At 38.2% G+C, this 26,938-nt stretch overlaps 1 long non-coding RNA gene across 2 annotated transcripts; it reads left to right on the top strand.

Moving 5' to 3' along the window:
- Positions 1 to 1,470: 1,470 nt before the first annotated feature.
- Positions 1,471 to 3,563, top strand: LOC135177889 (uncharacterized). 2 transcript variants are annotated; one of them, XR_010303223.1, is made up of 3 exons: positions 1,471 to 1,519; positions 1,665 to 1,796; positions 3,462 to 3,563. It is a non-coding gene; the product is annotated as an uncharacterized LOC135177889 (long non-coding RNA). The 2 variants fall into 2 exon arrangements; XR_010303222.1 differs by having other exon boundaries at positions 1,476 to 1,562.
- The last annotated feature ends 23,375 nt before the right edge of the window (positions 3,564 to 26,938 follow it).

Here is a 26,938-nt window from a genome sequence, read left to right on the forward strand (position 1 = left end):
AACTGTATATATTGTAAATAGCTGCTTTTATATTGTGCTGCTGTAAATAAATAGCTTCATTTATATTCCCAGAGTCCGGCTGAGTTAGCTGGGGTTCTTTCTAAAGTTTGGGGGGGGCGGGTAACAGCCAAACCACCACACTAAGGAGAATAAATTTAGCCCTAGTTTAGCATTGTCAGATTAGGTTTCAGTGTAAATAAGCAAAAAGCACTGCTACATTCTTACAACCCTTTTCTGAGAAGAAAAAAAAAAATAAAGGCATCTACTTTGTGAGGTTACTTTTCTTTCATAAAATGAATGTAATGAAGCTGTAGAAAAAGTGATGCAGAAATTCATGTTTGCAGCCTGGGGTGTACTTTGCTTCTGAGAGATACTTATGCAGACTGTGCTTCCAGTAGATTAACATAAAAATATTGGGGAAATCATTTATATGCTTGCTTCAACTGAGCTAATGGCTGTACTTGCATGTACATTTTTTGGTGACACATGAATGAGACAAGGTGTATACAAGAGCAAATGCAAATAATATTTCCTCTGGAAAATAGCATAAACTAATAGCAGATCTATGGACCAAAACTGCTAATGTGGGCATTTAGCCTATATGCACTTCAGTATCTTTACAATGGACCACGTCTATGTTCAGTTACTGCAGTGTATCTTCTGATGCAGTTTCTTGGAGAAATCCATATCATGTACTCTGAAATGCCTTCAGAATTAGAAACAACACAATATGCAGGGAAACCTATAATGACAGCCTCAAAAATTCACTGCTAGTCCAGTTCAATGTGACAATGCGAATGCACCTTTTGTGTTCATACTATGAATATTAGGATGCATAGTGTGCTGCCCTCATTTTCTGGTTACTTGCATTCCTGATATCTGGGACCCAGTATGTATGGTCCTCATAGTGAAAGGTTTGATGAAACTGTCATTTTTTACTCATTTCAGTTCTTAGTGTTCTATTAAAGATTCTGTGAATCATATACTCAATGTGTTAAGCAGAGATTCCTTTTCTAGGAGCCTTGAGAAATCACAAAACAATTTCTTTCAGATTTGAGGAAACCAAGTCTGAAATGAAACAATGAACGCAGTTGCTGAGATTCACTCCTAGAGAAAATGAGCAAATTCTGGCGATAGTCAAGCAAGCACAGTTCATACCATGATGTTTACCAAGTGGAGTTCCTCAAAATACCTACTAGACTAAAGAGAAAATGTAGAATACTTACTTAAATACCTCTACCATAGATATGTTACCAAAATGTCTCAGAAGAGCAGCTGGGGGATGCTTGTGGGGAGCATATGTATGAGCTTGAAGAAGCATATGTATGAAGGGAATTTTATTACAGAACAGATGTCAGATATGTTGAACTGTGATACAATGTGGATCATTTTATTGGCTTCCTTGTAAAAGACAGTTTTAAAAGAATACCAACTAATCCCTTCTACTTTCTTGTACATCATCAAGGGAGAGAGATAAGTCAGTGGCCAACTTCTTGAAGGGATGAAGAACCCTTTTGAGGTGAGGGAGGCCAAGAGAAAAAGGACACTTTCCTTAAGGCAAGGTAACAAGAGGTTGAAGGGAGCATCCAATAGTGAGTTTTGGGATTTTTTTTTTTAAACACTCGACAAAGGGGCTCTTGACATTTCTTTCTTTCCTTTCTGAGGCCCTGGCTCCCGAAGGGAAAAAAGAGGATGAAAAAGCTCATAGGAAATGTAAGTGATCTTTATTGACCTGTGACTTTCGTGTAACGATGGCCTCTGGCGTGTGACTCCGTGTGCATTTCTTGTCAAAACAGGTAAGGGAATTGTGTACTGCCCTGAAGGAAGGTATTGTGTGTGTGTGTGTGTGTGTGTAGAGTGCTGAAAGGCAAGAGATTTATGTGAGGGCTGAGGTGAGAAGAGGAAGATGCAGGAAAATGTGAGAGGGAAGAAACATTGTGAAGTGAATTATTTCTTGTTTCCTCAATGTTGGTGGTGGATTGCCAATTTTTTGGCTGGTTGTTTTTTGGGAGTTTTGTTTTCTTTTGTGGTTTGGTTGGTTTTTTTTCTGTTGCTAACTCTGTGTCATTCCATTTTTTTTTCCTTTAAAAATGTAATTTTTATTCAGGAACTGTAGAGTTAAATGCTTTAATTTTTCTAAATTTGATGAAGTTTCTTAAATTTAACAAATACTTCCATCCAATATTTCTGCAATTCTATGCAATTATTTCTGTATCTATACAACCTATCAGGAAAGGTCTTATAGGCTATGTAGGAAAAATTAGTCTGTGGTTATGTAAGCATAGACTATACAGCACAGGCTGTATAATTAGCCTTACCTGTGATTGTTGAAGCATTGCATACCATTGAGGTAAATGTAGAAAGTATTGTTCAGTAGACTATTACTGCTTGGAAGAGCAAGGCAGATCTTTTTCCTGAAGGTTAAGTCGGTTAACAAAGGAGTTGAGGTACCACTCGAACATTCCTGCAGAGAAGTGGAGCCTGCAAAAGAACAGAAAAGCTCTATCTGAAAGCATTATAAGCAGCTCACTTAGTACTGGCTATATTTTAGATATACTGCCTTGTGATGTTGTGCCAGAAGCAAAGGGATGTGATGAAAATGTGCAGGGGGCACTTCTGAGTTCTGTCATCTCACAGTTAAAAAAGGGAGACAAAAAATAAAGTGGAATTTAAGAAAAAGATGCAGGAAATATGGCTTATAGAATTTGATATGTTCTTCCTAATGCCCTCTGTTTTGTAGAGAAAACAAAGTAACTGAGGTAAAACAGGCTTGTGCAGAATATCCACAGCAAAATCTGGGAAATCTGCAAGAGATGCAGGCATCTTCCTCCAGTTTTTGGGTCAACGGACATGTCAAGTGATGCATCTTTCTGCTTCACTGGAGGCCCAGTTCTTAAGAATGAGGTTTTAGACAAAAGAAACAAAATGCACTGAGACATTGAGCATTTGCTAAAGAAGAAAATTTGGGCCTCTTGCTCCCTAGTTTGCTAGCAAGCTTCTTTGAAAATGGAATGAATAGGATGGTTTTTAATCAAGTGGAAGGTTGTACAAAATGAAGGAGCTGTCAGCAAATTACTCATATACAGCTTAATTTAAAATGATTCTTGACTATCTTGTTCATGACAGTCAAAAATTTGAGCAAGGTAGTTCTGATTGACATTTGTAGGTAAAATTACAGAATAGATTGAGGCCAATTTTGGGGATATGGCCTCAAAACATTGGAAATGGATAATGATTTATTGGACAAGGCTAGAGAGATCTGAGTTTAGCAGAAGCTCTTGAGAGAAGATAATAGCATTTTATTGCATAGAGTCTGGTGGAATTAGGTGAAAAGTAGATTGGGCTCTTTCAGTAGAGAAAGCTTGAATGAATTGAGCAAGAATGCTTTATCTGGAAAGAATATTCTCTTTTATGTTTAGCTCTTGTGTGTGAGAGATGTGAGTTTGGGGTTTTTTTTGCAGGGTCAAAAATATATGACAATTCAAGGAAGATTGTGTGAAGCTGAACTAAGATCCTGTGGCTGGCTGAAGATAAGGCTTCCTAAAATAACTGGATTATCACTCACCACAGAGCATGTGTGTCTATGAACTAATTCATTACCAGACATGAAATAAAGACAAAAGCATCTGTTAAGTCTTACGATATGTGTCCTGGTTTCTTTCTTTTTTCCAGCACTCACTACCTTATAAGTCTCTTCAAAGTAGTCCTCCCAAATTGTGTAAATGATACATGTGCTTTTTTCTTGTATTTTAAACACCTGAGTGTTTTGGCTTAGGAAAAAAAAAGAGAGAGAGAGCAAAATGGGAACATTCAAACCAGGATTTAGGAAACAGTTCGAAGAAAATGAAGCATGAGAATAATTGTAACACAAATTACTTAGGTGGACCTTTTGACTATTTTGAATGAATCTTCTGTGCGCTACTTTCTGAGATTAGTTGACATATTTACAGACCTTGTTGAAGAGGAAAATAAGGGATGAAATAGTGTGAAGTGGAAGACAGTTCACTGGTCCCCACTGGAAAAAAAAATCACATCCAGCCCCTGTGCTATTACTTTTTCTGGTCTCACTCCATAGAAATATTTCACAGAAAAAGCCAATTTCTCCTTGTGCTTCAAGCTGACTCCTGATCCCTCACATCAGATTTACCTAACTATTTCATCCTGGGAGCAGTGAGATCAGACCTGAGAGTTTGTGTCAGCAGCAGCAGTCTCTCTGCCAGGTGTGCCTAAGGGGCAAACAACAAAGTGTTTGCAAGCTTGCAGGGGTTTGTTTTCCACATCTCAAAAACATCCACTCCTGAACAGCTGACAGTAGCAGCTCTACTAAAGCGTCCCACAGAACAGTCAATCTGAATTGTAAAGTATCCCATAAAACAGCTTTCCCCCTGCTGGTACTGCCCTTTGCCCCAGAATTCAAACCTAATTTGAGGAACACTTTGAGGAATGAAAATTCAAAGGACTTTTCAGTGTGAATATATTGAAGACTGATTTATAAATCACACATGTATTTAGCTGACTTGTTTCTGTGCCTCACAAGCGTCACCCCACCTCACAGAGTTGTATGCTCTGGCTTCAGTGTCTACATGCTCTATGAGCATGTGTTGTGTTAGGTGCCTTAAGTTGTGCAGAAGGGAAAGAGATGAATGGCAAACCAGGAAAGGTAAGTGAAAGGAAGTGTTAAAAATATACAGGATGCTCAGCCATGAGCTTACAACTCCCTTTCTTCCATCTAGAATTACAACTGATGGTTGCCTCCTGCACTGTGGTGCCTAAACCACAGTGTTGGTTTCTCAGAAAAAACAGAATGAGTATTTAGGGATAGTGCTTCATTTTTCAAGTCTGCCAAGGAAGGTTTGATTCCCTAATTTGAAACTTGGTGCTAAGTATTGGCTTACTGGGAATTCTGTCACTGAGAATTTCTCTCCTATTAAAACTGTTTCACTTTGTGTAAACAATTAAATATTAATTAAGCTGGTGGAAAAAATAAGGGGAAAGCAATTGACTCTATAGCCTGGTAGTTAGGGCAGTCTTGTGGGAAAGCCATATTCACATCCTTCTTCATTTAATTATTTATACCAAATGGAATAGTGTCAGCTGGAGGGAGTGAAAGATTTACCTCGGACTGTGCTATAGCCTAATGGTTACAGAAGGCTCTCAGGAGGGTGACAAACCGGACTTAAATCCCTTTGTCAGACTGAAGCAGGGGGCCTTATGAACTCAGTCCACAGAAGCTATCTATTCTAACATCTATTAAGGTATTAGAGTGAAGGGCTTCTTCTCTTCTCTTCTCTTCTCTTCTCTTCTCTTCTCTTCTCTTCTCTTCTCTTCTCTTCTCTTCTCTTCTCTTCTCTTCTCTTCTCTTCTCTTCTCTTCTCTTCTCTTCTCTTCTCTTCTCTTCTCTTTTCTCTTCTCTTCTCTTCTCTTCTCTTCTCTTCTCTTCTCTTCTCTTCTCTTCTCTTCTCTTTTTTATTTTCCTTTCTTTTCCTTTCTTTTCTTTTCTTTTCTTTTCTTTTCTTTTCTTTTCTTTTCTTTTCTTTTCTTTTCTTTTCTTTTCTTTTCTTTTCTTTTCTTTTCTTTTCTTTTCTTTTCTTTTCTTTTCTTTTCTTTTCTTTTCTTTTCTTTTCCTTTCCTTTCTTTTCCTTTCTTTTCCTTTCTTTTCTTTTCTTTTCTTTTCCTTTTCCTTTTCCTTTTCCCAGTAATACCTGCAGTTTAGGAATCTTACTGGATTATGTTTGCAGATGTTCCAATAGCTAAGACAGCTGAATAAATGCTTATGTTTTCTGGGGGCAATAGGGGTGAGTGGTGTGTGTGGGTGCACAGTATTTTTTGTTGTTTGTTTGCTTTTACTGTAATTGTGGCACAGAAGGTCTTCCCAACATCAGGATTTTAGTGATTATGTTTGACCAGTATGTTTTGAAAGAGTAAGCATGCTTGAGTTTAGCTAATGGCAGCCAAACAAGCATAAAGTTTGCTTTCCAAGCATTTTGTGCCTTATGCATAAAATTCTTAGATTTTATTTTTACTTAGAGAACTTCATGGAATCATGGAATGCTAAGGGTTGGAAGAGACCTCTAAAGATCATCTAGTCCAACCCTCCTGTCACTCAAGGACACCTTCAGGTGGGTTTTGGAGGTTTCCAGAGACAGAGACTACACAACCTCTCTGGGCAATGTGTTCTAGTGTTCTCTCACCCTCAAAGTGAAGAATTTTCTCATTATGTTAACTTGGAACCACCCTTGTTACAATGTGTGTCCATTGCCCTTTGTCTCTGGCTCCATCTTCCTGACACTCGCCCTTTAGATGTTTATAAGCATTAGTGAGATCCACTTCTCCAGGCTAAGAAGACCCAACTTTCTTAGCCTTTTCAGTTCTGTAGACTGAAATGCTCTCTGTAGCAATTCAGTCTACAGAACTGAAATGCCTGCAGATGAAGAAAAGGCAAAGAAAGTCTATAAAGATCTGCATTTTGATCTTGCGCACTGAAATTACAGTAATACAGTAAACCCTTTGTGAATATAGAATTTGAAAAGGTTTTAACTTTCTTCTTGTTCTGAAAAGCATCAGATGAGCCTGAAATCTGGAGCACCAGGAAGATTTGAAAAAGTAGCATCCAAAGGTAATATAGGCTGAGGTACTTCTAGTAGTAAAATTTTTTACACATGTATAATCAGCTCTAGCATTTCATTTTATGTCAAATAAAGTTATTGCATTATAGGTCCTACTTCTTAGAAAGCCATAGCTGATTGTTAGAAATTAGTCTCCGTTTTATATTATCTAAGTGAAAAAAATGCTATGTGACCATAAGTTGTGCTGACTTTTGACTTTCAAAGTACTTTCTTCTCTCCAAAAACCCTAGTCTGCTTGGGTTTTTTGTGATCACTGCTTCGTTCTACTTCTTGGCATATGAAATTGTATTGTTGCATCACATAGTATCAAGAATCATAAAATGTTAGCAGCTGGAAGGGACCTCAAGAGATCATCTGGTCCAGCCTCCCTGCCAGAGAAGGATCACCTGGAGCAGACCACACTGGAAGGCATCCAGACAGTTCTTGAATATCTCCAGAGAGAGAGACTCCACAACCTCCCTGGGCAGCTGGTTCCAGTGCTCTGTCACCCTCACAGTGAAAAAAATTCTTCCTCGGGTTCACATGGAACTTCCTATGCCTCAGCTTCCACCCATTGCCCCTTGTCCTGTTACTGGGTATCACCAAGAAGAGGCTGGTTCCATCCTCCTGGCACTCGCTTCTTACATATATATAAACATAAATGAGATCACCCCCCTAGTCATCTCCTCTTCAGTCTAAAAAGCCCCACCTCCCTCAGTCTCTCCTCATAAGGAAGATGTTCAACTTCCTTAATCATTTTTGTGGCTCCTCTCTGGACTCTCCCAAGCAGCTCTCTGCCCTTCTTGAACTGGCAGGGATAGTATTGTTACAGTAATTGATAACTCCAAGTATTTGGGACATTTGCTCAGATGAAAACAGCACAGTTTTATCTATATTTATCTATTGTTTTGTGAAAACTAGCATGAGAATTTTTATGCATCAAGTATTCTGAGGAAAATAACATCAGGCTATGCTGGCACTCATACCCTTCAGGAAATGAGTGTCCTTGAGATGGCCAGCTACTCCTCTGACTTGCAGAAACCTCTTCGAGCATTCACTATCTGTGACTCCACTCAATATTTCATGTTTATGTAACCCCTATAGCCTGTAATTAATGGACAGTTATAATTTTTAAATTAAAAAAAAAGAAGAGCTAGTGTTGGGGGGAGCCTTTTAGGCCTACTTCGTATGCTCAAAATTAATAGTGTTGCTTGGGGCAGCACTGTTCACAATTTCCAGCTCTACCTGTGGTGTCTCATTCTGGAGATTAAAGTCATAGGGAGAACAATGAAGTGCACTATTATTATAACTATTAACTAAAATGAAGTGCCAATATTATCATGACACCACTAAATACCACAGTATAAATCTACTTTGCTGACATTTTAAGAATGTAATCTTGTATTCCATCTCAGATACCATACTTTGACTTCATGCCTGTTTGTGGTAATGCAAATGTGTCCTTCTTGTATACCATGGTAGAAACTCTTGGAAATAAACTACAGCAGAACAATCTGAGGTTATTTTATGAGGATTAGATCTGTAAAATGCTAATTTATTATTAGAAAACCCAAACAAGCAAACAAAACAAAGCAAAAAAACCCCAAGCAACTACAAAAAATCTAAACAAAGAACCCCTAACCAAATCAACCAACCTCTAAAATAACCAAAAAAACCAAACTCCATGAAAAACAAATAAACATAGCAACCAAACTATACAACCCCTAAATCTTTGAAAATTATAGAGTCTTCAGAAATATCTCTGAACTAATGCTTGCAGTGGCTTCTAGTGGCTTCTACTTCAGTAGATCTAGGTTAATCCTCAAACTAGAGTAGCTCTTATCACAGAATGATAGAATGGTTTAGGTTGGAAGGAACCTTAAAGGTCATTTGATTCCAACCCCACTGCCATGGGCACAGAGCAGTTTCTAATAGACCAAGTTGCTCAAAGCCTCATTCAATCTGGCCTTGAATATTTCCAGAGTGATGGAGTTGCTGTCCCTGGAGGTGTTCAAAAAACGCCTGGGTGAAGGACTTAGTGCCATGGTCTAGTTGATTGGACAGGGCTGGCTGATAGGTTGGACTGAATGATCTTGGGTGCCTCTTCCAACTTCATTGATTCTGTGATTCTATCCTGGGATGGGGCCCACTTATCTTAGCAACAAGTTTCAGTGTCTTGACACCCCCAGATTAAGAAATTTCTTCCTTATTTCTAAATCTAAATGTACCCTCTTTCATCTTGAAACCATTACCTCTTGTTCTATCATTATGCTCCTCAATAAAGAGTCACTCCTCATCTTTCCTTTCTCTTTTAATTGCTGTAAGGCACCTATAGGGTCTCCCTGAGTCTCCTCCAGGCTGAAAAACTGCAACTCTCTCAGTGTGACCTCATAAGAGAAGTGTTGCAGCCTTCTGATCATCACCCCTCTCTGGATTTACTAAAAAAGGTTTGTGTCCTTAGATTGGAGGCCTGAAAGGTCAATGCAATACTCCAGATGGGATGTCATGAGAGTAGAGTTGAGATGTAAATCATCATCTTTGACCTGCTAACCACATTTCTTTTGGTGAAGCCCAGGATGCAATGGGCTTTCTGGCTGATGAGTGCAGAGTTCTGTCTTCGTATTATCTTTTTTAATCCACTAATATTCCCAAGTCTTTCTTCTCAGGACTGCTCTCAATCCGCTCATTGTCTAGCATCTATTTGTGCTTGATGTTGCCCTGACCCATGAGCAGAACCTTGCACTTTGCCTTGTTGAATTTCCTGAGGTTTGCATGGACCTGATTCTCAAGATCTCTTCTCTTCAGCATGTCAACTGCACTACTCAGCTTGGTATCTTCAGCAAACCTGCTGAGGATGCAGACAATCACATTGTACATGTTGTTGATGAATTGGTGCTATTTAACACATTTCAGTACTGATCCTTGCGGAATGACATTTGTCTCTAGTCTCCACATGGATATCAAACTGTTGACTGCAACCCTACAGCTAAGTCCTTATCTGCTGAGTGATCCTTCTGTCAAATTCATGTCTCTCTAACTGATAGTGTATTTAGATATTTTATTATTATTATTAATTTATTGATGCTGTAAATTATATTTCGTGTTTGAATTAAAAACTCACTGCAGATAATGTTTTTGACATATAAAAATAGACGAAAACAAAAGTCAGTTATATTTTCAGACGAACATTAGGATACCCTGGAGATAGATCCTTCTTTATCTCCTTTAGAAGTACACCAGAGATACTCTATTAATCTAGACTTTTAGAAAGAAAGGCTAAATTAGGGAACTAAGAGAGATTCTTCATTGACCAGTGAAGAAATGTATACTGAATGTCAAACACAAGTTCTTAGAACGTTTTCTTCACAGAGAAGAAATGAACTGCTGACATGAGGACTGTAAGTGCACAAGCTCACAAATCCCACCTCAGCAAAACATAGTATTCTACTTCATACTTCTATAGCATTTTCCCATTCAGAATTGCAGAATGTTTTATAAATATGATGGTGGGAAAAAAAAGACAGGAATGCATGTAAACCCAAGTCAGATGTGTTCAGTTTATCTGTCTTTCTAAAATCTACTAGAATATCAGAGGCAGAAAACACAGTGAAATGAGATCCCTGACTGGCAATTTTCTGTCAACACAGAAAGTGATAAATGTCAGATAACGTCCACCTTACACTCTCCCTTTGCTAGTGCAGAGAGTAGTCATACTGGAGACAAACTAACAGCCTGATCTGAAGTGCATTCAAAGCAGTCAATCTCCAGATTGCATGCCTGCACTTTGATCATGCAGCAACAAGTACTGAGTTACGGTGCAACAAATTCTTCTAAAGCAGGATCAGTGGATTATTTGTTTTTTTCAAAGCAATTAATAACTGATTTTTTTTAAATCATATCTATTTTGTTCTTTTTTACTACATGAACAAGAATTTCTCCCCCATGATTCCAGTCTCAGACATAAACTTTGGGAAGCTGATACAGAGAATAGGAGATAAAGCTTTAATATGCTTTCTGGTAAAGATAATTTTCAAAATAATGATATTTTATATATTTAATCTTCAGACAGATAATCCTTATTGATAATTACAGGCCTCTAGACACAGTATAAGAAAGTGAATAGAATTACTGTCTCCATGGTAATGACTGATTATTTGATAGAAAGGTTCTATGGGGAATGAGAATATAACCATCACTTGAGGTAGCACACAGTGAATTGTACAGGTCTTGTAAAAAGGTTGGATTCCTCTATTCCTTTACATAATCTCACTCTGTTGCTTCCATTTCTGAGGATATCTATGGCATTGTGATCTGTTCTCACAGCAGTGATTTGTTATAATACCCGTGCTGCATAGTCAATGATTCAAGTACCTAAGATATGTGTGCCCCACTGAAACTGATCCTTACTGAGTTTCTAGAAGAGAAGGGAGGGAGAATATATAAAACAGGAAATTGTATTTCAAAAGGAAGTAACTGGTAGTTTGCAGGAGTAATAAATAAGATCATCTGAAAAGTAAATATTTTAAGAGCATAACACTCAAATATAATTACAGTCCCACCTTGTGTGGACCAAGGAAAGGGATGTCAGCCCCATCTAGAGTATCCTTTGATTTATAGATATCTGCTTTCTTAGATATTGTTGTGGTAGGCCTGATAGGCCCAAAATAGGCTTATACATGTCCTGCCTTGCCTAGGCATGTTTTTCTGCTCCACCAGAGAGGCAAGCATGGGAAAAGGACACAAAACAACACAAAAGAACTTGTAGCCACTAAGTCTGGCCTGTTGCCCAGGGTCCTGTGGTAAGCAAGGTACACACACTTAGCTTGTGCAAGGCCTGTGCTTTTCACAGATTAGGGAAAAGCAAGCCTATGGCTTTGCCTAACATGGTATGGTTTGGCTAACTGCCATCCTGATTGGCTATTCTTGTGTCCAAAGGGCAATTAATCTCGGCCCACATTGATAAAAGGAGATATGCAGGTGAACAACCTGCCTTTGCTTCCCTGCTCTCTGCTGTGCTCAGCCATGCTCTGCCATTGCCTGCTGCTGTTGCACACTGCCTTATTGTTTCCCAGGTAAACTCCACTGCCGCGAGTTACCAGAAGCAGACCCTGGATGCCTGCATGCGATTGGCCTGTGTGGTCAGTGTGACATCGTGCTGAGATTGCATGAAATCCTGGCTCTACACCTGAAAGTCCTGCTTAGAAGAGCCAGGAGAACAAAGTCAGAGATTGTCTGCCTCTTTCCCCAGAAAATAGCTGGGAAGAGTTATGTCTCAATGTCCAACAAGACAGAGTCCCCTGAAAGCACTTGGACACTGTCTGGACTATGGCTGGCCCCCACAAGTCAGGTAATGATAATTTGTAAATGCTTCAATGCCTCTTTGTAATTCTCCATTGCCTTTGGCCATAAGCAGAAAGAGCTCCTTGAGCCCATCTACTGAGCAAGCAGCATATTGACTGCAAGCAGCATTTGACCATGGGAATCTTCTCTTCCAGTTCAATTAATGTTTATCTATTTTGCTGGTTATCACTAGATCTAGATATTATCCATAGAATGTTTCCATGAGTGTGTAAGAACCAAAATATTATTAAAATTAGTGGTTGGTGGTCGTGAGAGTTGTGAATAGCAAAATTAATAAACAATATTAATTTGGAAAAATATCATGTCACATTAATTAATTTCCCCTCCACAAAAGATACATATACACCTGAAGTTCTAGTTAAGAGGCATACCAAGATTCACATCTGATTGTCTTTATTGAGAAAAATGTGAGTCTTCTCCAAAGTTCATAGCTGCAGCCTTGCTAAATTAGATTTCATACAAATGGAAGTGGTTTGGTGGTCATCAGTTGTCCTAGTTTTATGTATGTTAACATCTATGTTAACATCTATGTAAAATGAGTATTTTGAAACCAACTCATGTTAATATGTATTAGTAATTAGCATATTTGGAACCAAATGAGAGTAACAAAAACATATACTGTGTAGGTTGTGACTTGTAATAGGCGATGTGGTGAAATATATCTACAGAAAAGTGAAAAATCAATTACTTTAAAAGTAATTTTTTTGAGAGAGTTTTTAAGATATATGTAAGCAATCTATTGTTATAGTACTTTTTAACAATATATAGTGCTGTGTTTATGGTTCAAGCTAGTGAAATATAAACTTGTGTGCATTTGGCTAATTTGGGATACTCTGTTCCAAAGAGGAAGAAGGTTTTTTTTTTTTCTGTTTATTTTGTTGTTATTGATGTTTTGTCTTCATTTTGGACACGCACTGGTTATTTACAAACCTCTCATACCTTTTGCCTGCCTCATGTACTAAGATACACAGTGAAATCCTTCTTTCTCTATATGCATACTTTTCTATAGCCTATAAACATTTGTTCTCTTGTTCTGCCTCCATTATATCTCTGACTGATGATGTACCCACAGCAGCAGCAACCACTATACACAGCTTGTCTGCATATGTATTTTCAGAGAAGTATTAAAGAAGTATGTATTTTATGCACCTTTCACAAAGTATACACATGACACTGGATATATTTTCAGAACAAAAATACTGTCTGGTTTTCAACACCAGATCACTTAATTTAGTAAAGTCAAGGACAACGTCTCTGGAGTCTCTTCTCTGAAACAGTTTATGTGGCCTTTCCCATGTGACTAAAGGGACTCATAACTACTGATAGAGCCTTATAACTGTGTCTTTAACTTCAGTGTAACTGATTCTTATTCTTCACACATTTCTTTGCAAAACGACAGTTTATTTGTCATGAAGTATATTGACCTGTCCTTCTTGTAAATCTACTCAGTAATTCACAACCTTAGTGTAGGGTTTGTCACTCCCCTCACTTATCAGTAGGAACATGTCTGTACATTGTAAGGATAATATGGAAAGAGTGCATGTTTTTGACAGGACAGAGTCATGAAAGCTAGGAAATATGTCAATATTTATTGAAACACTTTAATATTAAAATAAAAGGTTATTTTAAAATATGTATAATACTGTGTTTTTCCTTATACCTTTTATGTGGAGTTGAGTTTCACCATGTCACTTAAAAGTGGCATTAGGTTTAAATCTGTGTCTGCCTTATTCAAATAGAGGATTTTGATTCATATACCGTCTAAGAAACTTCAAAGTTGTATTTGTGTACATATTATTGCTTTAAGTTTAAACTGTATTGTGGAGAATGTCACCCTGTTTTGGAGAGAACACTTAGTAGTTCCAGCTTAGTGCTTTTGTGGGTTATGTTTACTGTTTTTTATTTTTCTTATGAGTCAACCATATTATTTTCTAGTTTGGCTATGTATCAGATTATTTTCAGTTAATTGAAGGCAAATGAGATGCCCTAAATAAAAAAAATAAAATGTGCTAGACTTTTGCTCAGTTTAGAGGCTCCTCAAACCTCAAAGGTCTCTGGACTACAGTAGACAAAATTACCTTCCTGTACTGGAAAGTCATCAGCTCCCTAAGGCTCCCAGGATAATATATATGATAAGCCTTTCACTCCTCACTCTTGATCAAGTGCTAACTTTTCAAACCAGGGTAGTGCTATTGACGTGGATGAAAAGTAAAGTCACAGGTATCCTACAGAGAAAAAGAGTGTGCACACAGAAATACATTTCAAATGCACAGACAAACTACTAAACATTTCTGAGAAAGCAAATTAACATAGGTATTATCACTTCCACCCATAATGCACAAATGATAATGCTCTCCAAAGCCATGAAAATACAGAAAAATGAAGTTGAGCATTGGGGTAATTCGAGAAGAGTCAGAACTCTGAGTGTTCTTGAGGTAACTGATTTTTAACAGACTCTTAAATCTAAATATAGAAAAAATAATGTCAAAAGAATCTAATAAATATCTTCTACTTTTTCTCTAATTAAATTTGTCATTAAAAGTCCTTTCTTCCCCTCTCTTTTTTTCTTTCCCCCCTTTGTCTTCTTTAGTTAAATCTCAGTTTGGCATAAGTGAACATTACACTGTGCACCTGTATTCTGTGCATTTAAAATCTTAAAAGAATTTGCTGTGTGAGATCAGTGTAGAACATAACCATAGCAAAGATCAGCTTGTGTTGAACATCAATTTGATATAAAACTTCATATTTGACATTCCTTTTTCATGATCTGCCCATTTTAAAATTTCAGCACTTCAGTACTGTCTGAAATTTGACTAGGAGTTTCTTTTTAAAGCTATTCTTATTTCTCTCCACTCTATAATATTTAATGTATTACATTATTTAGTTGCTTTGAAAATGTTTGTGCATATTAGCAGAATAATCACACATCTTGAAAAATTTAAGATTTGATGATAGTGGAAACATTTTTTTAATCTTCATTTTTTTAATGTCATTTTAAATCCATTTTTTATGTTATTTAGTTTCACATTGAACATACATTGCTTTCTTATTAATATAAGAAAAAATAATTAGTTTGGTGCACAGTGAACAAAGATGTCTAAGCAGCAGAAATGTAGCAATAGGAAGTTAGGGAAGAATGGTGACCAGAACAGTAGACTAACTCTTATGCAGTTGACTGGGAAAATAGTAGTAAAGTGGTTATCTTCACTTGATGTTAGCAATTCTTGTTCATGTTCTACTAGTAAAATGCTCTTAATGTACAGAAAGCAGTGAACAGAATTTGTGCAGTTGTTCCTTTGCTTTATGTGTTAGCAGTGTTGGATGTTGGATGTGAAGAAGTTTATGCACACAGAGGGCAGTATTACAAGCTGAGATAGTAGTTTATCTGGTATTGTAGTTGTGAAGAGTAAGTGCCACATTATAATGAATCATGACAACCCCCTGTACCATATCTCTATGGCTTCTGTAGCTATTATGAGGACAGTAGCTGGGTTGAAATAACTTTTTGGAGAGAAGCATTCATAATAGGTGTCTTTTCAGGAGTTTCACTTTGAATTACCTGTTTCTCTAATCTACTCTTTGGATTTATCCATTGCACAGGGGTCCTCAAACTTTTTTAACTTCACTGTCCCTCAGACACTGTCAGAGGCCAGACTATAGTTTGGTTCCAGCCCAGTCCCAGCCGGTGCTTGGGGGCTGCAGAGGCCGGTGAGCAGATTAAGTGGCAGGAAGTGGCTCCTTGGTTTCCCCCACAACCCCCAGTGTGGGGGATTGGGGGCAGAGAGGTTCTGTAAATACTGTTGGGCCAGATTGAGGACCCTGGGGGGCTGTATCTGGTCCACAGGCCATAGTTTGAGGACCCCTGCATTAGCAGTTAAAGCATATTAATTGAGCTCTCAAAGCACATCTTCCAGTGGGATCACATCTAAGCTGGATGCAACTTATGTGCTCCAAGGTGTGCCTAAAGTACAGCAAGTTGAGACAGCTTAAATGAGACTCCAAAACACCCAAGAATATTTAGACATAGCGCATTAGATCTGAATGATCTTAACTGTCCTGGTTTTCTTCATTTCAGTAAGGACTAACTTGATAGGGAACTCAAGTTTCCCCCCTTCCTCACTCTATTTTTACACCTATGATGAGACAGCCTCCTTTCTTTCCTTCCCCCTTGGACTGGTCATAGAGTGTTGGTTGAAGTACTTTTTGTAGGAAATAATTTCTGCATTAGTTGTTTTCTTTTCATTAGTCCATTGGGAAGCAGTACACTTAAGAAAACATATACCTAAGTCTGTCAATTTGCTGATTTCTAGTTCTCCAGTTGCTTTGAAATATCATCCAATGACAAGTAGGTAGGTTTGTATCCAGGAGGCCCACAAATTCCTTCTCTCACATGTCCTATTTCAGTTTTCAACAAGCCACCAGAACCGTTCTTTCTTGAACTGAATGAATAAAGAGCCTCTTAGCAGAGAAATGTTGTCAAAATTTCTGCTAGCATGTCTTAAATGTAGGTATTGACTAGTGAGGAAACTTTTTGTTCATATCCATTATATCATTCTGCAGTACATTAAGTCAATTTAGTTACTTCACCTGAAATAATGCCAGGGCCACCATTCTTTAGTTTTCGAGTACATGGATGGTTCAAAGCTGTATCTAAGTACTAAGAATATTTCAGAGAAAAAGTTTGATTTTTTTTTTTTACAATCAATTTACATACAAATTTTAAAATGCAATAAATAATGTTTCATTAAAGTAATGTTTTTTTAATATAACAAGGTTGATTTTGGTCTGAAGGGAGCAATGAAACTAAAATTATGAGTGTTATTCTACTAGAATAATCTGAGATCAAATTTGTCTTACTAGGCTTATGCAGTAACAGAGATTTACATTTATTATTGATGTACAATGAATGAAAAGTCATTCTGAAATTAAATAAGCTTTTCATGTTATTGTCAATAGCTTGGGGTTTATTTCAGTTATGAATGAGAAACTTTCAGACAGCATGAACAAAACCCTTCTCACTATGCCCAGGAAAAATGTTCCCTACCGTTGCTATTCTCTATCATTTTTTTAGACAGAGGAGCGGCACAAAATAGTTGATCACCATCACTTTTCCAACCCTGATGATACTGTGATACTGTAAATGCTTCACTGAAGCACACTGTTTTAACTCACTGATGTAACTAAAGTTTTAAAAGAAATTGAAAGACTGTTTTATACTTGATTTAAAATCACATCATAGGCAAAATTAATCAATTTCATCTGTTTCTGGATTCTATTGCAAATTCACAGTATCACAGTATCATCAAGGTTGGAAGAGACCTCATAGATCATCAAGTCCAACCCTTTACCACAGAGCTCAAGGTTAGACCATGGCACCAAGTGCCATGTCCAATCCTGCCTTGAACAGCCCCAGGGACGGCGACTCCACCACCTCCCCGGGCAGCCCATTCCAGTGTCCAATGACTCTCTCAGTGAAGAACTTTCTCCTCACCTCCAGCCTAAATTTCCCCTGGCGTAGCTTGAGGCTGTGTCCTCTTGTTCTGGTGCTGGCCACCTGAGAGAAGAGAGCAACCTCCCCCTGGCCACAACCACCCCTCAGGTAGTTGTAGACAGCAATAAGGTCTCCCCTGAGCCTCCTCTTCTCCAGGCTAAACAATCCCAGCTCACTCAGCCTCTCCTCATAGGGCTTGTGCTCAAGGCCTCTCACCAGCCTCATCGCCCTTCTCTGGACACGCTCAAGCATCTCAATGTCCTTCCTTAACTGGGGGGCCCAGAACTGAACACAGTACTCAAGGTGTGGTCTAACCAGTGCAGAGCACAGGGGCAGAATGACCTCCCTGCTCCTGCTGACCACACCATTCCTGATGCAGGCCAGGATGCCACTGGCTCTCTTGGCCACCTGGGCACACTGCTGGCTCATGTTCAGGGAGGTATCAATCAGCACCCCTAGATCCCTCTCTGTCTGGCTGCTCTCCAGCCACTCCGACCCCAGACTGTATCTCTGTATGGGGTTGTTGTGGCCAAAGTGCAGCACCCTGCACTTGGAGCTATTGAATGCCATCCCATTGGGCTCTGCCCATCTGTCCAGGCAGTCAAGGTCTCGCTGCAGAGCCCTTCTGCCCTCCAACCTAGCCACATCTGCCCCCAGGAATAAGGTGTTTCCTAAAGGAGAGATACATTTATTCACTTTTCTCTGAAAATCTTGTGATATTTGCTCTAAACATTACCTGCACTGCTGGGTTGCTCAAAGGCTGTGCAGGAGACCAGAAAGACAAGAGCTTATGCCAATATGATACATAGAAGGTCAATCTCTTTATTGAAGCTAGAAGTGACGCTTATATCATGGATTCGATACAGGGGCATGTACTTTTGATAGGCTCCATCATCAGCTATTCCCAGGGCTGACCAGCCTGCCCCCCTTCACGGCCCCCTCGCACAGCTCAGCTACAGATAGCAGCTAACTTCTCAGCTTCTCTACTAGTCTCCTCAAGGCTGATTCCCCTCATCTGTGCCTTCTATCAGAGTGACCCTAGTCTTACCCTGCCTGTTCTTTTCGCTTCTCAGACTATTCAGTTCTGCTCAAACCTTGGCACTGCACAGATTCTCCAAAGACAAGTTTTTGTCATTGCAGGTCACCACTGTAATTGACATGAATGGGATCAAATTACAAACCTTAATATAAACTATGGAAGCCATTGTAGAAATAGTCATCATAAAAATGTTTTGAAGTGTGCTGGTTTCAGATTTAATATTTACCATTAGTAAAATAATGAAATAATGAGTAAAATTTGTATGTGATGGTTCACCTCTCTTTGCGCATCTACATCAGTTTTTGATTTCTCTTTCATAGTAGTAGAGGTCTACTTCCTGTGCAAAATAAACATGACTATGCATCTTTGTGTTCTCGAAAGCATTTAAGTAACTATAAGCTGTATTTGAAAAAAAAAAAAATCAAATTCTGTACATTGTAGTTTTCAAATATATCAGGATACTCAGGTCTTTTTTCATTAGCCTGAGGATTATGCATAATACTTAGCAGCTGAACTCTAGAGGCTCTATTTTTAATAAATAGAATGGAAAAGGTTTCTCTTGAATTTGGGTGTCAGAAGATAGGTCAAAGAAATAGGACATTTTTTTTTCTATCATTCAAAGCTTCTCAGCAAGCAAATTAACTCTACCTAGTACACGCTTTTTTTTTTTTTAATATAGATAGGAATTTGCACATTAAAATAAAAAGTTTGTCAAATGAGCAACTCAAAAATGATATTATTAATCACTTCTAATTTGCAGAAACACTTCAGTTCTGGAATTTTTGCCCAGCCAAATATTTTTTTCACAAAGATGTATGCAGTGATTTAGCAAACTTGCAGTTCCATTAGCTGCTCTGCTGTTACATTCACAGGTTTGTCAGTCTGCCACCTACCACAAATTACATTTGCAAGTTTAAAAACAAAAGTGATTCCTTCTCATTTCTTTTGCTGTCTAAGCTACTATTATTAATTCCAGATATTATGTTGATTATCTGCATTACAGCAGTCAAAACAATGATGAGGTATTTTCCTTCCAAGATTCCATCTAGTTCAAAACAAATTTAACCCTTATGTTTTGAAGCATTTGCACAAGACTTTTAGCTATTGGAATTTTATGCCTGGTGATATTTTAATCAGTTGCATTCCAATGCAACTGCATAACCTGGAAATTCCAGCACAACCAAAATACTCTGTTATCTGCTGAAAGCAGCTTAATTTTAATATGCTGCAGTTGACTTAAAGGTTAAGCGACTTCTTAAAAGAATGTGAACTTAGGAATTAAGGAGTCCTTATACTCTCAGGTGGCATTTTATTCGCCACAAGAAGTAACTGCTAATGAGCTCCCTAGCTACCAAAAGCTAGATGTAAAATATGTAAAACTTGAAACATTCAATGTTTCTTAAGAAAAATGCTCCGAGCTTGGCTTATTAGGTAAGTTATAAGAGATCAAAGAAGGAAAGGGTAAAACCAGGTGTCAAAAGCTGAGTATGACCAACCGATTCATTTTCTGCAGTTATTTCCCTTATTCAAGTGTATGGTAAATAGAATTTACAAATAAAATGTGTGTTGGATTGACATACATAAGAACCAAAGTATGACAACTTAATATTCAAAGAACAGCATCATTATGGAGGGACCAACTTAATTATTTTCTGTTGATCAAATCAAGCTTAAGCAAATTGTCCTGTTTTGGAGTTTAGACTGAAAAAATAAACTTTCCTTTGAGAGTTTGTCCCTGAGATAAGGGGAGAAGCAATTCTAATAAGAGCTGCAGGACACTGAGCTGAGTATCCTAGATACATAAACCTCCCTTTTGGAGTTTTTTGGGAGTTTTTGGTCTGATTTGGTTTTGATAGTTCTGTCATATTTTCAGAAATAGTCGACCTACAGCTTATGCCCAGTGCTGAACACTCCTTTAGCATGCAGTGGTAGCCTAATCCTTCTGTCTGGCACTGACTTTGGAGAAGAATCTTGTTTAGTTCCCTTCTCACTGTAAGGAAGTTTAAATTTTCCTTTCTTGGGAATTGTGCTTAATTGCACTGATGAAATATTTCAAATTGCATCTCTGGGACTACAGCTTCTCCAGGTGAGTGATGTAGCTCCCAAATTAGACCATTGCTCCTTGCCTGTGAAATAGAAGATCTCAAAATCCTGTAGGCAGAGTGGCGTAGGCAGATGCCAGCGAAATACATCTGTCCAGCACCTGTTATGTCCAGTGGTTATGACACTCCTCAGTGAGACAGTAGCCAGATTTTTAAACTCTTCAGGCAAGGGCAAGCATAGAAATAGAAGGTTTTGCATATGAAGCTCATTGTCTCCACCTGAGGCTAATATTTTATAAACAAGTGTTGTGAGGTGCTTGCTCCACATGGAATGCCAACCATCTCTGAACAGCCACAATTTTAGCCTCTAGCTCAGCAGTGGGATCACATAATCAAAGGATATTAGAGGTTGGAAGGGAACATCAGAGATCATTGCATCCAACCCCCTTGCCAAAAGGATCACTTAGTGTAGACCACACAGGAATGCGTCCAGGCAGATTCTGAAAGCCTTCAGAGGAGACTTCACAACCCTGCTGGGCAGCCTGTTCCAGTACTCCATCACCTTCACTGTAAAGAAGTTTCTCCTCATGTTGAAGTGAAATCTTCTATGGTCAAGTTTGTATCCACTGTTCTTTGTCATATTACTGTGCACCACCAAAAAGAGATTGACCCCATCCACTTGACACCCACCCCTCACACATTGATCTGATCCTCTCTCAGCCTTCTCCAGACTAAGTAGCCCCAGATCTCTCAGTTTCTCATCAGAGGGGACTCTCTCCAGCTGGTCGTTGTGTCTCTTGAACTGAAGAGCCCAAAACTGGGGAGCCCAAAACTGGGCACAGTACTCAGGTGTGGTTTCATCAGGGCAAAGTAGAAGGAGAGAAGAACCTCCCTAGACCTGCTGGACACACTTTTCTTGATGCATCCGAGGATACCATTGGCCTTCTTCACCACAAAAGTGCATTCCTGTCCCATAGTGAACTTACTGTCTACCAGGACTCCAAGGTCTTTCTCCGTAGAGCTGATCTCCAACAGGGCAACCCCTAATCTGGACTGGTGCTTGCTATTATTCCTCCCCAGGTGCAGGATCCTCACTTGTCCTTATTGAAATTCTTGAGATTTGCCTTCCCCGAGCTCTCTGGCCTGTCCAGATCTCATTGGATGGCAGCACAGCCTAACAGGCTGTTGACCTCCACCCCAAGTTTTGTATCATTAGTGATTTGCTGAGGGTGCACTCAATGCCTTCATCTAGGTCATTAAGAAAGATATTGAACAAAACTGGACTCAGTACTGATCCCTGGAGAACACTACTGGCCACAGGCCTCCAAGTTGACTCTCGGTCACCAATCACAACCCACTGAACTCTGTTGTCAAGCTATTTTTCAATTATTATTAAAATTTATGGCTGGTGAGAAGAGTCCTGAATACCAAAATTAATAAATTATATTAATATTAATAATACTGTCTTGCAGCCTTAATGCCACTACAGAGAGATACATACATAGTTTGATGAAAATACAGCTCATGGTATGACTTGATATGTAGGACTCATTGGAAGGAGGCTCAGGGGCAACCTCATTGCTGTCTAGAGCTACCTGAAGGGAGGTTGTAGCCAGGTGGGAGTTAGTCTCTACTCCCAGGCAACCAGCAACAGAACAAAAGGACACAGTCTCAAGTTGTGCCAGGGGCGGTATAGGATGGATGTAAGGAGGAAGTTCTTGCCAGAGAGTGTGATTTGCCATTGGAGGTGGTGGAGTCACCATCCCCAGAGGTATTCAGGAAAAGCCTGGATGAGGCACTTAGTGCCATGATCTAGTTGATTGGCTAGGGCCGGTTGATGAGTTGGACTGGATGATCTTGGAGGTCTCTTCCAACCTGGTTGATTCTATGATTCTATGAAGGTACCAATTACAGTTTACTTTTATACATATGTCATAATGTATATATTTTATACATATACATGTGTTGTTTTAAACATTATACATCTACATTGTGTATGCTACTACTCAATGTTTGAAGGATTGTAATTGATCAAAACTGATTAACAAAAGAATCTGCACTGATTAAGTGCCATTTATCACTCAGTGCAACAATGTGGTGATTTCAGTGAAGTAATTTGCAAGTATAAAGTATAAAACAGCTTTTTATCACTTCCAGTAAAATGGAACAGATGATATGTTACTCTTAGTGTTATTTCTGATGTATTAAGCAGAAGAAAAATAAGGACTCAATAAGGTTTCACAGAGAAGTAACTGCAGATTGCAAATACTTGAAAGGGCCTTTAAATTTCCTTGACTATCAACACAACCTGGTTAGCTTTATCTTATTGTTTGCCCAATGTAAATGTGAGTATATTTCCATCACATTTTGTCTCTAGAACCAGTATTTTCTGCTTCTAACATTAGGAATTTTTGTGGGGTTTTGCTGTTATTCTTGTTTTGTTTTGTTGTTTTTCTCCCCTTCTTCTAAAGGGCCTAATCTCCAGTTCATTCTGCTGCAAGATGTCATATAACACAGAAGCTTATCTATGAATAGTCTTCATTTTCCCAAATGTGTACTGATGAGCAAATTGGCTTTCAAGGTGTTCAGTAAACTAATATTATTTGCATATACATTACTTTCTAAGTTCTTAATCTAGGGAACACCATTACTTGTATTTCATGCCCATCGCTTTAGACAGTACTTTGATTTTTAGTCTTAAATTACACAGCTACCATTTCAAAATGTTTCTACCATTTAAAAAAAATGTTAACACATAATTTGGGGTTTAAGAAAAAAAAGGCACAGTGAAAAACAATGTAAAGTTAGCATATTTGTTGGTAAATCTCTGCTCTCAATCAGCAACAGCTGCAGTTTAATTAAACTCAACTCTTCGCAGGTGTTCACAAGATAATGTTGTATAGATATGTTCATTCATATGCAATTCAGCTGAAAAAGTTTACCTTTGTAAAAAATCACAGGCTTCCAACACAGAGGCAGTTTTCTCTGTATTCCTGTGATTAACATTCAGGTTTCTTTCTGATATGTAAGGATGAGATATTATCAGAGAAAAATCCACAAGAAACCACCATAAAGCAATAAGGGAGGAACACCAGCTGTGCTCATAAATTTAGACATTTAGTATAGCTGCAAAGCATTATCCATCCTAAGACTGGTGTTATAGTTAGGTGAATTTAGTGCACCAGACAGCACAAAAGGATTTAATATATATTAAAGAAGGAAAAGTAAATACGAAGAAAAAAAGGCTCTTTAAAGATAAAAACAGCTTTAGATGTTACATGGATCAATAGTAGTCTCATCACAGGTGAAAGTTTGTTAGATAGCATACTGAGCTGCAACTTCAAAATGTCAATAAGGTGTGTAAAATCTAAAACCAGTAGATGTTATGGCAGAGTTGTACTTGACTTATGGTGCTTGTGTTATGAACTTTTCTACTTATCAGAGGTGTTTGTGAAAGCTGACAAGAAACCAACACTGCTAAATCATTTAAAGTTCATTTATTGCTCACTGTCTAATGATCTAGTCCGAAGAGGAATGCTATAAATATACATGTATCCACAGAGATTTATAACTAGGTCAGAATTCTTCTTCCACATCTATTACTAATTAATTAGGTGCAAATAGCAAGCGAACCTCAATGACAAAATCTATTATTTCCAAATTCCTGTATTACTGTGGCTGCATCAGCAGCAATTACAAGTGTTCAGTTAAGAAGATTAACCAAAAAAAAAGCCAAGGATTAATTTTACAGACAGTACAATACTCTACACAGTATGTGTTCATTTCTCCTCTCTAAACAATGTTTCTAACATTTAACTGGAGTAAAGCACATGATCAGTGTTCGGGGTCACTCTGCAGCAATCTCTTAGACTACCACAGATTCAAGAGATTTACCTGTGAAACAAATTGCTATTTGTCTTAACATGAGGGGGAGGGGATGGTCTTTTTAATGAGAGCTACATTACTGACATATTTAGTTGTGGTATAACTCCAACTTATTTTTGTTAGGTCTGTCTTCTAATCCTTAGGCATAAGCAATGCATGCACTTGTTGAGAGGCTTAATTTTTTAGGTATTCTATTACTGGCAGTAACTTGGTGACTTCAGCTGGTTGCTTAGTTACTTTGTGGGTTCCATATTTGGAGATATCCTGTGTAGTTTCTTCTGCAAAGTAAAAGTATGAGATATGACTGACTTTTAGAGTTGGTTTGGTTTTTCTCTAAGTGTTAAAATATGACCACAATATCCAAGAAATACTAGCCAGATGATTTGAATTTTGTTCCACCAGTAAAGGGTAGAAGAGGTTTTGTATTAGCAAGTTAATGCCAGCATTTTTGAGTTTTTGATTGTTAATGGAAATGTGAAATGGAGTAATTAAACAATAATACAGGGTATAGAATGTCTTTTTCATAGGGTAAAGTTGTGATGAACATAAGCAGAGTCAAAGGAATTGCTGTTAAAACAGAAAGCATATTTCACCTAATTTTCATTAAATTGAAGTTTACTAAAATGTCAAAATAAATTATGTGAAAAAAAACTATAAGGCAACCTTTAAATAAAATTAGTTTATATCAAGTTTTACTAAGGAGACTACCAATTTGTACATATCCTCCATCCTTTATTCTACTGACTTAGCAGATGTATCATTTCCATGCTCTTCAGCAGGGAATAGCTTAGAGAACACACTCAGGGCACAGTTATGATTGTGTAGGAGATAAGTTCTACTTTTTAATTCCAAACCGGTGCTGAAAACATCTCACTTGGGTCTCTTTTCTTTTTACTTGGTAAAATTTAATCTTTTGAGGCCTCTAACAAGCCAGAACTTCCTGCAAAACTGATGTTTCAATTCAAGTTAAGCAAAATTAATTGCTTAATAGAAGATGACACTCTCTAGTGCAAATCATCTCTTCAGTATGTGAAAGCTTAGCTAAAAACACTGGTGTCAGTGAGGGAAGCATTGTGCTCTGTTTAGGCTATTTTTAATCCTATTTCTGACTCCAGGCAGGGTTGGGATTGCCAATTTCCAGACAATTTCTTTGCTTTTTCTGTTAAAAAATAATGAGAAAAAAAAAAAAGTAGTTTTAAAATCATGTATGTTAAACCTCTTAAAACTGAGTTATCAAGGACATAATTCAGAGCCTGGTGTGATTGTGAATCTTTGGCTGTCAGGAGGATGCTGCAGCTGTGGCACATCATACAGCAGTTTAAGCCTTCCTAGCCACTTTGAGGCCAGTCCATATCCAGATACACAGTTCCTCAGCCAAAACTAACTAATTAATTTACATGCTGAGGTCCAAAGATGTGTAGTTGCAGCTATAAGAAGAATTCTATTTTTTTTTTAAATAAAGATAGTAGAAGAGTAAGAATCCAGCTGAAACGTGGAGATACTTTTGCAACACTGAAACAAGGAAACCAGGATCTTAGTTTTCTAAATTGTCCTGACTATAGAAACACAGGTCAGTGTTTCAAGCTGTCAGAACAATGTCATCCACAGCAGTCTGTGTTTAATGGCTTTCTGACAAGCTTTCTTAAAGTAAATGAAAGGACTTTGTCTCAACCTGTCTTTTTAGTGCTGCTCCTCCTGATATTCAAAGATGCTGAGGACACTGCAGAGAGAAAAGGGGAAAAGGCAGCAATTATTTCCCCTAAGGCTTACCTGGCAGGGAAATGCTGAAATAAATTGAAACTATAAATGACTAGGTTTGGAGGAACAAGGAGGAGTAAGAAAGAGCTTGGAGGCAAAAATATCATTTATGTGTGAGGGCGATGGAATCCCTTCCTCATGGTCTGTTTAGTTGCTTCATTGTTCCTCCTTGGGAAAGATGCCCAGGTAATGCATTAGTTCCCATTTGAATCAGTCTTATATGTGACAGATAATTACACTATTTGCAACTTCAATAGCTAGAGGTAGCTTAGATGAATGTCTTGTAGTACACAGAGCTAGGATAAAATGTATTAATTTCCAAATTAAACCAGCAAGAGGAGCAAGGCCAATTTAGAACTTGAAGTAACTTTATATTTAATCCACATTTTTTCAATTTCTTTCTTTTTTTTTTTTTTCTTAAAGATTGAACAATGTAGGAAAGTTGCTGTCCCAGTTTGTGGCCATGAGCATACCCAGGATTGGAGGACAGAAATTACTCTTACCCCTTTCCAGGAGTAAGAATGAGGATACTGCACACTGATTTGAATCATAGAATCAACCAGCTTGGAAGAGAACTCCAAGATCATCTGGCCCAACTTCTCACCCAGCCCTATCCAATCAACTAGACCATGGCACTAAGTGCCTCATCCAGGCTTTTCTTGAGCACCTCCAGGGATGGTGAATCCACCACCTCCCTGGGCAGCCCATTCCAATGGCAAATCACTCTCTCTGGGAAGAACTTCTTCCTAACATCCAG

This window comes from Pogoniulus pusillus, chromosome 8 (assembly GCF_015220805.1).
Source record: "Pogoniulus pusillus isolate bPogPus1 chromosome 8, bPogPus1.pri, whole genome shotgun sequence".
Classification (NCBI taxonomy): Eukaryota; Metazoa; Chordata; class Aves; order Piciformes; family Lybiidae; genus Pogoniulus; species Pogoniulus pusillus.